The sequence below is a fragment of the Anser brachyrhynchus genome (genome assembly GCF_964034855.1).
Source record: "Anser brachyrhynchus genome assembly, chromosome: 14".
NCBI lineage: Eukaryota > Metazoa > Chordata > Aves > Anseriformes > Anatidae > Anser > Anser brachyrhynchus.
Genome location: NC_137709.1, coordinates 12,580,851 through 12,592,474, shown reverse-complemented (window position 1 = coordinate 12,592,474; position 11,624 = coordinate 12,580,851). Strand labels below are relative to the sequence as shown.

The 11,624-nt window shown below is 50.1% G+C and overlaps 1 pseudogene across 1 annotated transcript in view; it reads right to left on the bottom strand.

Annotated features, from left to right (window-relative positions):
• Positions 1–2,989: 2,989 nt before the first annotated feature.
• Positions 2,990–11,624, bottom strand: part of LOC308177982 (protocadherin gamma-A10-like) — a 63,849-nt pseudogene continuing 55,214 nt past the window's right edge. Inside the window, exon 2 of the transcript XR_013956148.1 lies at positions 2,990–3,627. The product of XR_013956148.1 is annotated as a protocadherin gamma-A10-like (transcript). The remainder of the gene's footprint in view (positions 3,628–11,624) is intronic.

Here is an 11,624-nt window from a genome sequence, read left to right as displayed (position 1 = left end):
GGCGCCGCGGACACGGCGCCACGGAACATTCCCCTGCGACAAGGCCCAGAGTCTGTGCGTTTGCCTCCGCAACTCTTTCTCTTCTTCGAGGATAAGGTCGAATGCACTCCGGTCTTCACGGTGGTCATGATCAGAATGAAGGCAGAGGGCTCCTCTTGATGTCTTAGTTCTATTGCATGGCAGGTAAAATTATTCGTGTTAATTCGACCTCAAAGTAATTATCGCCCTTACACCATGTTTGCAGAAGGATATTCACTTCAAGGACTTTCAGAGATCGTTCCTGCAGTCCTTCTGGAGTGAATATTTTCTTGTCTTTCCAACATTTTATATTCATTTAAATCTTACATTCTTGTATAATTTGTGCTGTCTTTCCAATGTCAACAACTTATATTAAACAGTTCCCCCTTTAAGAGTGCAGCATCAGGGAACCAGCCACTCCCTTCAGCTCTCTGAGCAGGCTGTGCATGCACTCCATATCCCTGCTACAGAGCATACTAGCCTGGGCAGTCACCACTTATCCGTTTCCCCCACTATACATGCAGTCTTGGAGATCACAATTGCTGAAGATTCTTGTCTAACTTTCATTCACTTAAATGGATTTCCAGAAAAATGCCTACCCATTCACCAGAAGAAAACCACATGGCATTCACTGTGAAGGTAGAAAAGAGCCATGGGACATGAGCATGCCAGTGTACATACAGGTGTAAGATGAAGGCAGAACTTGGCATCAGCTATATAAGAAGTCAGATACAGTCGTCTGAGAAAAACAAAACAAAACAAAAAAGGAAGACCATGAAATGGTCTAAGCGTCAATCATATTTTCCTGATTCTTTCAGGCTGAATCAGTGGATCTCATTCTACACAGTAAGCAGTCACATTCATGGCTAACAGTTATTAAAACAGTATTTGTGATCAGTTAGAGCACTAGATTAGTGCTTCCATGGAACACCAGCTCCCACAGCACCCCTCTATGATTCTTTGCCTTCACCTTCATAAATGGTGGTGACTCCAGTCTGCACCCTTTCACCTCAGAGACCTCTACTACATAGACACTTTTTGCCAAATACTTTATTCTCAGGGAAACATCATTGCCTCTAAGGAAAGGGACACCATGATCAGAACAGAAATGGCATAGCCCTTGGTATCAAGTATGAAACAAAAGCATTCCCCATCCAAAGACACACTGACCCAACTATTTTCCAGGCTCTAAGCCTGCTTCTCAGCCTCTGTACTCTGCAGTCACAGTCTTTATCTGCATCATGGACAACATCCTACTCCTCAGCATTGGTGAGGTAAGAAAGAAAAGGGCATATAATTCTCTGACATTTTACTGAAAGAGAAATATATCACAGTAGTTCTATCCACTGGATTAAACATTCAGGGTCTGGAAGGAAATTGCTCTCCCAGTCCCACCATTCCAACAGCTTTTCCAATTTTTTAGGGGTCTCTGCCACACTTATTTGCAGTTTAGACATTGGCAGTAAATGAGGCAAAAATGTGAAAATTACACAATTGAAGGACTTCATTGTCACTCCAGACATTTTCTGGTTTGATCTGCCCCAATATTATGTAGAATGAAATTGGAATGTACTTGCAACACTCAGGAGGACTATAAATATGTCTGAGGCTGTCTGGGGTGAAAATTAGAAGGGCCAAAGCCCAACTGGAGCAAAAGTTGGCTGCAGCTCTTAAAGGTAATGAAAATTATTTTATAAATACATAAACAAGAAAAGGACGACCAAAGAGAATCTCCATCTTTTATTGGACGTGGGGGGGAAAGTATTGACAAGAGACAAGCTCCTTAATGCCTTTTTTTTCATTAGTCTTTAGCCGCAAGACCAATTTTTCTCTGGGTATCCCATCCCCTGAGCAGAATCCCATCCCCTGAGCAGAATGAAGCCCTCATAATCCACGAGGAAATGGTCAGCAAGCTGCTAAACTACTTAGACGTATGCAAGTCTATGGGGCAAGAAGGGATCCAGCTTAGGATACTGAAGGAGCTGACAAAAATGCTCGCCAAGCCATTCTCCATCATTTATCTGAAGCCACAGCTCTCTGGGGAGGTCCCAGTTGACTGGTGGCTAGCAAATATGATGCCCATCTACAAGAATGTCCAGAAGGATATCTGAGAAACTACAGGCCTGTCAGTGCTGGGGAAGCTCATGGAGCAGAACAGCTTTTGTGCCATCACGTGGCAACCAGGTAGTCAGGCTCAGTCAATGGGGCTTAATGAATGATGGGTCCTCCTTCATGAGTCTGATCTCCTTCTATGCAAGTTGACATGCTAAGTGGATGAGGGAAAGGCTGTGGATCTGGTTTACCTTGACTTCAATAAGGCTTTTGAACACTCTTTCCCATAACATTCTCCTGGACAAAATGGCTGCTCATGCCTTGGATGAGTTTGCACTTCACTGGCTTTAAAACTGGCATGTTAGTTAAGCCCAAAGAGTCTTGGTGAATGGTGTTAAATCCAGCTGGAGGGCGGTCTCAAGTGGTTTCCCCCAGGGCTGAGTATCGGGGCCAGTTCTCTTCAGTCTCATTTATCGATGATCTGGATGAGGGGATCAGTTGCACCCTCAGTACGTTTTCAGACGACACCACGTTAAGCACAAATGCTGATCTGCTCAAGGGTAGGAAGGCCCTGCAGATGGATCTGGATAGGCTGGACTGATAGGCCAAGGTCAGCAGTATGTGTTTCAACAAGGCTAAGTGATGATGGGTCCTGTGCTTGGGTCAGAGCAATCCCATGCAGTGCTACAGGCTGGAGAAAGACTGTCTAGAAAGTTGGCTGCTGAAAGGGATCTCTGAGTATTGGTTGATTGCCAGATGAATATGAGCCAGCAGTGTGCTCAGGTGGCCAAGAAAGACAACAGCATCCTGACTTGGATCAGAAACAGTCTGGCCAGCAGGACTAGGGAAGTGATTGTCCCTCTGTACCCATCTCTGGTGAGGCCACACGTTAAATACTGTGTTCAGTTTTGGACCCCTAACTACAGGAAGGTTATTGAGGCGCTGAAGCAGGTCCAAAGAGGGGCAACGGAGCCATTGAAGGGTCTAGAGAACAGGTCTTAATAGGAGCAACTGAGGGAGCTGGGGTTGTTTAGTCTAGAGAAAAGGAGGCTCAGGGCAGATCTTAAAGTGCTCTACAATTACCTTAAAGGGGGCTACAGCAAAATGGTGATTGCCCTCTTCTCCCAAGAACCATGTGATAAAACAATAGGAAATGGTCTCAGATTGTTCCACGGGATGTTTACATTGGACATTAGGAAAAAAATTTTCACTGAAAGGGTTGTGAAGTATTCAAACAGGCTGCCCAGGGAAGTAGTTGAGTCACCATCCTTGGAGGTCTTTAAGAGGCATATCGATGTAGAGCTTAGTGACATGGTTTAATGGCAGACTTGGCAGTGCTAGGTTAAAGGTCAGGCTAGATGATCTAAGCGGTCTTTTCCAACCTAAATGATTCCAAGATTCTATGAATTCTATTCTATTCTGTTGTCATAGCACGTGTCTGTTAGCAAAGCCACTTCCGGCTCCATTTTTGAGAGGTCAGTGTTCAAAGGCTCCTCCTTCCTCCAAAAGACCTTCACACATGAAGAATTTCCAAAGGATCCAAACTGTTATGATTGCCTTCCCTCTTCATTACAGGCTTCATAACAAGCTATCTTTTGGACTTCGACAGAAGACCAATTGCCCAGCCCACATCTTCACAATGTGCACACAGACTTGACCATGGACAGTTCCAAAGAATTTTTTTTTCCACCGCATTAACATGACCTAATAAAAACATTGTGAAGAGAATAAATGGTATGCAGCTAGTTTATACACATGGATGTTTTTCAGTATTAATAGTAGTAGGGCATGTAAGGTAGACAGTAGGGAATGAATTCTACAGAAGGCTCTCTCAAAGATCCCAAAAAAGCTCAATAACCTTTCTCAGGCAAAATCTATAGAGCAGACAGACTTCAAAGTGCATAAACCATAGAGGTGTGTGGAATGAGATTAGTAAAACTAGCTGAGAAAGGAGCGTCAGTTCTTCTACAGCCCCTCACACAACATTCCCCCAACATATCACCTCAAACCTTCATAACTTCAATGCTTTTCTTTCACCTCTGGAATCTCCAAGCACACCTCAGCAAAGGAAAGTTGAACATACAATTTCTCAATTCCACGCACTGTGCATGACACTATCAAGGTATACCAAGAAGGGAGGTATATCTCTCTGCAAGTTTCTAATGCCTACTAAAGAGATAAGTGACAGAGAGGATTCGTTCTCCTGCAGAGACTGGGTCATCATAAATATATCAGTAAGGGAATGTCCCTCTACTTTAAGTTCATGTTATGCTCCGCAGAGACATGCCTCTTCTACTAACATTTTTACATCCACTACTCAGGAAAAAAATAAATGGAGGAGAACACACAAACACCCTGACATCTCCAGTCTTCCACACCAGCTCTAACTTTGATGAAATACACACCTACTGGCTTACATGGGCAAGGCACATGAACACATAACACATCCCCCAACAAAGCTATGCTGCTACTGACAACTCAACCTACATGTATGGAAGAAACACAAGGAAAAGAAAATATCAGACCAGCAGTACAAAGCAGCATTCAAAAAGAAAGTGTGGTAGAGAAAATCACTGGACATGTGCCACAGTCTTCTCTCTGCACTGCAAAAGGTCTCCCTAAACCACCAAGAAATCACTGAGGTCTTAAGCTGCAAGCAAAGCACTAGAGACTTGATCTGGACTTCATTTTAAGAAACATTCATCAGCTGCCATCTGTTTTTCCATGATGTGGCCAGCTCATAGTCCATGAATATGAAAATGTAAATGGAAAGGCCATACTATGGGGTCCTTTCTCATGCTGAGCTCTCATGACCAATGAAGACAGATTCAGTCTGAGCTTCTGTTTCGTTTCCCTTATACACCAGTATTTGTCTCCAGGCGGCTGATAGGACCTTCTCAAAGGAGATAAGGATTTTCTGCAATTCAGGTGTTGCATTTGCAAATATAAAAGCTCATCCAGAAAAGGAAAATATGAAGCACAACCTTCCTGGGAACAAAGACCTGAAAATGGAATTATAGCTAAGAAGAAACTCTTTGGCACAAAGTTACAATAAATAGGAGTGAAGTAATGAGGATTCACACAAGTATTATAAGCCATAATACGCAGGCATCATCATACCACATGCACAGTTTTTCTGAAAATCATTTTATTATCAGAGAATTAAAGTTACCTTTCAGGGCAGGGAAACCAGGATAAAACGGTGCATAAATGCTGCAGGAATTGGCACAAATTATGAAATCAAACTTTTTACTGAATTATACCACTGCTGAACCACTTATTTTCCACATTCAAAATAAATAAATAAATAAATAAATAAATAATAAAAAACCCACTCACCATACTTACTCTGCATTCACAGCATTCATTTGCACCACTCACAACGTCCAAATTCTAGCCATATGTAGGCTGCTGGCAAGAGCATTTCATCCAGTAACATTTTAAAGAAACATGAGGATGTCAAAAACTGTCCTGACAATACTAAAAAGTCACACTATGTATGGAAACATCTCCCCCAGTCCAATAACTCAAAACAGATCTCCCAGTCTTTTCAGGGTTCTCCAGCACAGGAGGCCACATTTTGTCATTGACAACAAACAAGGCAAAAATGTGAAAAGGACAGAAATGGAACAAGAAAAAAGGACAAGAAGCAGAATCCAATCTCACACTTCACACATTTTTAAACCTAGCCAAATATTATGTAGCACAAATTCAAGCAATGAAGCCTAGAAGGACCCCTTACCCAAACCGTTATTTCACCACACACACCAAAACAGCAGCACAGATGAATAGAAAGACATTTCTCTGCTCAACCCATCTTCATGCAGCAACAGAAAATTTGAAAAGAGTATAAAGGAAAAGCAGCTAAGTGAAACATGGGGTCCTTAAGTTTTTGTTTCAAGACCATCTCAGTCTACTAAAACACTGTGCAGACCTCCTAATTCGTTACTGGAATTCACTATCAGAAATTGCTGTTACTGAGAATGAGTGCTGAGTGGGCTAATGGAAGCATACATCTTAACCTCCAGATATTCTAACATGGAAAGGAAAATTCCAGCTATTGCCTCACCAGAGCAAGGCCCATGAAAACATAGCACGTTCCTCAACACAGCTATGCTGCTATGCTGCTACAGTTCAACCTACACACCTAGACAAAAGACCAGGAAAAGATAAAATCACACAAGCACAAGGAAGCATTCAAAGAGAAAGCGTGGTAGAGAAACTCTCAGGAAAGCCAACATGGTCTTCTCTGCATGCAAGAAAATACCTCCCTAAAGCATCAAGAAATGGCTCAGTTCTTAAGTCTTCCTCTGGGCTATACAGTAAGAGTCATTCTCAAATGAAAAAGCCCTATCCTGAAATGGGAAGTATAAAGCACAGACTTCCTGGGAACAAACACCTATAAATGGAATAATGACAAACACTATTATCACAATGTTACAATAGATGGGAGTGAATTAATGATGATTCACACAGGAATTATAAGCTGTTAAACACAGGCATCATCATTCTGCATGCACAGTTTTTCTACAAAACATTTTATCATCAGAGAATTAGTTGCCTTTCAGGCCAGAAAATCCAGGATAAAATGCATAAATCCAGGATAAATGCATAAATGCTGCGGGCCTTGCCACAGATTATGAAAACAAATTTTTACCTGAAGAAACTTCAGGTAAAAACTTTTACCTGTTACCAAAATGCCCAAATCCCGGTTGCAGAAGAGTTGCAGGCAAAAGCCCCCTCTTGTCTCATGCCTTCCGCAACATTTGTAACGCTGACTGTGGAGCCCATGCTTGGCTCACCTGAGCAAGGGGCAGCCACCCACAACCCACTGCCCAACAAAGCTGTGCCTTCCTGAGAAGAAAATTTACCCTCCCAGGAATGAGAGCAGGGTGATTTCAGAAAACCAAGGAGAAGTGAAGAACACAAGCAAATCCTGCATGATATTTGTCAGTGGATAAAATGAACAAACACCTAGCATGTGGGAAAATAACGCAGGCCTGGCCAGAGTAGAAATGCATGTAAAAGCCCCCTCTGTTCTCCTGGTTGCACCAGGTATTACGCTGAAAACTGCGAAAACAAACACCAAACCACGAGTTCCAGGCAAACTCCCCTCTCATTTCCCGCCCTCCTCACTAAGTGTAAAGCTGATAGCAGAGCTCGCGCGTGCCTCCCCTGAGCGAGGGGCAGCCACCCAAAACCCGCTGCCCAGTGAAGCTGTGCCTTGCTCAGCAGCAAAACACACTGGCCGGGAAGGAGAGCGGGGAGGGAAACGCAAGGAGCAGGAAGGGAGGCAAGCGCCGAGAGGGAGGGCGTCGCGGTGTCCGGAGCCACTCACCGGGAGGGCGTCGGGCTGTGAGCCGCGGGCGCCGGCAGCGTCGTCCCCGAGCAGCGGCGCGGCCTTGTCGGGCGGCGGCCGGGCCGGGAGGGTGTTGCAGCAGCTGTCGGCCGCCCAGCGCCGCTGGCTCTTGCGCGAGTCGGCGGTGAGCGACACCTCGTGCGAGTAGGAGTGCAGGAAGGCGCGGACGCCGTCGATGCCCACGAAGTGCGAGGCCGGGACGCCGCGCAAGGCGCCGCTGGCCGGCGGCAGCAGCTGCGAGCGGCGCCAGCGCCGCAGGCGCAGCGCCAGCAGCAGCAGCAGGAAGGCGAGGAAGAGGCAGGACACGGCCGCCACGGCCAGCACCAGCCAGCGCGTCAGGCTGCCGGCGGGCTCGGCCGGCGCCGCCGCGCTGCCCAGCTCCGAGAGCAGCTCGGCCACGCTCTCGGCCAGCACCACCGTCAGCGTGGCCGTGGCCGACAGCGCCGGCCGGCCCTGGTCCTTCACCACCACCACCAGGCTGTGCCTGGGCGCGTCGCGGGCCAGCGGCGAGCGCGCCGTGCGCACCTCGCCGCTGTGCAGCCCCACGCGGAAGAGCCCCGGCTCCGTCGCCTTGGCCAGCTCGTAGGACAGCCACGCGTTCTGCCCCGCGTCCGCGTCCACCGCCACCATCTTGGCCACCAGCGCGCCGGGCTCCGCCGAGCGCGGCGCCAGCTCCACGCCCGTCCAGCCCGCGCCCGGAGCCGCCGCCGGCGGGTACAGCACCTGCGGCGCGTTGTCGTTCTCGTCCACGATCAGCAGCCGCACCGACACGTTGCTGCTCAGCGCCGGCGCGCCGCCGTCCTCCGCCCGCACCCACAGCCCCACCTCGCGCACCTCCTCGTAGTCGAACGAGCGCAGCGCGTACAGCGCGCCCGTCTCCGCCTGCACCGACACGTAGGACGAGAGCGGCGCGCCCCGCACACGCCCCTCCGCCAGCCGGTACCGCACGCGCGCGTTCTGCCCCCAGTCCGCGTCCCACGCGCGCACCGTCAGCACCAGCGCGCCCTCGGCGTTGTTCTCGGCCAGACGGGCGCTGTAGCGCGCCTCCGCGAACACCGGCGCGTTGTCGTTCACGTCCAGCACGCGCAGCGCCAGCACCGCGCTGCTCCAAAGCGACGGCGACCCGCCGTCCGCCGCCCGCACCGTCACGTTGTACTCCGACACCTCCTCCCGGTCCAGCTCCCGCGCCGTCACCACGCTGTAGTAGCTGCCCACCGAGCTCCGCAGGCGGAACGGCACGTCCCCGACCAGCGAGCACCGCACCTCGCCGTTGGCGCCCGAGTCCCGGTCCTGCACGTGCAGCAGGGCCACCACCGTCCCCGAAGGCGCGTCCTCCGAGATCTCCCTCAGCGCCGACCTCATCGAAATCTCGGGCGCGTTGTCGTTCACGTCGCTCACCGAGATCGAGACTATAGCTGTGTCGAAAAGGCCACCGCCGTCGTGTGCCTGAACCTCCAGCTCGTAGGAGACGCCTTCCTCGAAGTCCAGGCTCCTCACCAGCCTGATCGATCCCGTCTCGGCATCCAGGTGGAAAATCTTCAAGGCTTTGTCAGTGATTTTCTTAAATAAGTATTTCACATCGCCGTTAAGTCCCTCGTCGGCGTCGGTGGCCGTGAGGGTGAGGAGCGTGGAGCCAACGGCCACGTCCTCGGGCACGCGCACCGCGTACACCGCCTGGCTGAACACGGGCGCGTTGTCGTTGGCGTCCAGCACAGACACGCGGATGCGCGCCGTGCCCGTCCGAGACGGCTCGCCGCCGTCGCTCGCCATCAGCACCAGCTCGTGAAACGCCGCCTCCTCCCGGTCCAGCGCCTTGGCCAGCACCAGCTCGGGACGCTTTGTGCCGTCGGCTCCCGCCTGCACGGACAGCGAGAAGTGCTCGTCGCCGCTCAGCTCGTAGCTCTGCAGGGAATTCACTCCCACGTCCGGGTCGTGAGCCTCGGCCAGAGGAAAGCGCGACCCTGGAGCTGTCATCTCGCTCATTCTCAGTTCCTTTTCTGCCTCTCGGAAGCTGGGCGCGTTGTCGTTAATGTCCGTGATTTCCACTTCGATCTCGTAAACTTTCATCTCGCCCTCCACGATCACCTCACAGCGCAGCACGCATCGCTCCAAATCCTCGCACAGCTGCTCTCTATCTAGCCTCTCCGCCGTCACCAGGTGGCCGCTGTTCGCATGCAGAGCGAAATACCGCGTCCTATCTGCCGACACCACTCGGGCGCCGCGGTCGCGGAGCGCCGCCAGCTGCAGCGCCAGGTCCTTGGCCACGTCGCCCACGAAAGAGCCCTTGGGCAGCTCCTCGGGCACCGAGTAGCGCAGCTGCCCCCACGCCGCCTCCCACGCCGCCACCAACACGCAGCACAGCAGCGCTCGCTGCCTCCGGCCCCAGCGCCCTCCTCTCGCCGCCCACATCTCCGCCACGGCCCCGGCGCCACCGGACGCCCGCCGATAGCTCCACGCCGCCGACCCGACTCTTCGCCTCTGGCTCCGGCTCCGGCTCCCGCTTCGTTTCCCGGCCCCGGCTCCGGCTCCGCCGTCGCCAGGTCTCGCCGGCCCCCCTGCCTCTCTGTAGCTCGGCTCCGCACCGCGGGGCCGCTCGCAGCCTGCCCGGCCGCCGAGACAGCGAGACAGCGAGCGAGCGAGCCGGGCCGCAGCGGGCGGGGCTGGCTGCAGCGCTCCGCTCCTTCCTCTCCTCCGTGGTGAACAGCGGCGCCCGCAGCCGCCGCCCGGCACTGCACGCGCGGCTCACACAGTACCTGCCCTGCCTCTTCCGCGGAAACCTTCGGCCGCCGTTGAAACGGCGGCACGGCACATTCTTCTGCGACACGGCCCAGAGCCGGTGCGTTTGCCTTCATTTCTTCGAGGAAAAGATCGAATGCATTCCGGTCTTTAGGGCCCTCAGGACCAGAGTGAAGGCAGGGTGTTCCTATGGCTGTCTTCATTCTACTGCATGGTAAGTAGAATTATTTTTGTTAATTCGACCTCTAAGTAGTTGTTAGTCTCAACTTACTATTGAGAAGCATTGTGTACTCCACGAATTTCAAATGTTATTCTTGCCTTCCTTCTTGTTTGAAAGTTTCCTCAGCTTTCCAACAATGTATTAGCAGCTAATTCAGTTTAGTTGTAATTTGTGCTGTTGTTTCAATGTCAACAACCATATGAAACAGTTCTCCTTCTAAGGGTGCAGCATCAAGGAACCAGCAACTCCCCTCAGCTCTCTGAGCAGGCTGTGCATGCACTCCACATCCCTGCTACAGAGTAAACCGGTTGGAGCACTCACCACTGATCAGTTTCGCCCACTATAAATGCAGTCTTGGAGACCACAACAGGTGAAGATTCTTTTCTAACTTTCATTCACTTAAATGGATTTCCAAGAAAATGTCTACCCATATACCAAATAAAAAACCCCAGGCGTTCACTGTGAAGGTAGCAAAGACCCATGAGACATGACCATGCAAGTGTATTGTAGTGTCCTGCAGTTGTAAGATAAGGGCCAAACTTGGCATCCCTTATCAAACACATGAGTACATTCATTACATAAAAAGCAAAAGTTAGACCAGGAAATATCTCCAGTAATAAACATCAATCATATTTTCCTGATCATGTCATGCAGAATAAGTGGCTCTCATTCTGCATAGTAAGCATTCACATTCATTGGTAATAGTTCTTTCCGCACATCCAGCACTACGGAATGTAGAACATCATACAGACTGGCAGACCTGCTGTCACGAGTCCTCCTGGAGCTGACAACATGACAGATAGCAGGCATTAAGCACTCCACACCAGTTTCTGCCATATAACTTTGTCTAGCCAGCATGGCACTGGAGGATCAGACATGATGGGTGTATGCAGTGCTTCACGACATTCTGCTATTAATTTAAGGCAGCAACTGGTAGGAAATCATGCCTGTCTTCTCCACAGTTTCATTCCTGCAAAGCAGTAGCACGGCTCTCTCAGTTACTTCTGATTCTAGATTCTGGTCATGCTTTGATTTCAATTTAATTTCCAACTAAATACCTACCCATACACCTGAAGAAAATGCCATGGCACTTGGTGGGAAGGGAACAAAGCCTCATGGGAGACAAGCATACAGGGGTACACGCAGCTGTAAGACAACAAAAGTACTTGGGATCGGTTGCAGCTCTAGTCCAGTGCTTCCAGAAGACACCGGTTCCCACAACACCTTTATCCTCTTCTT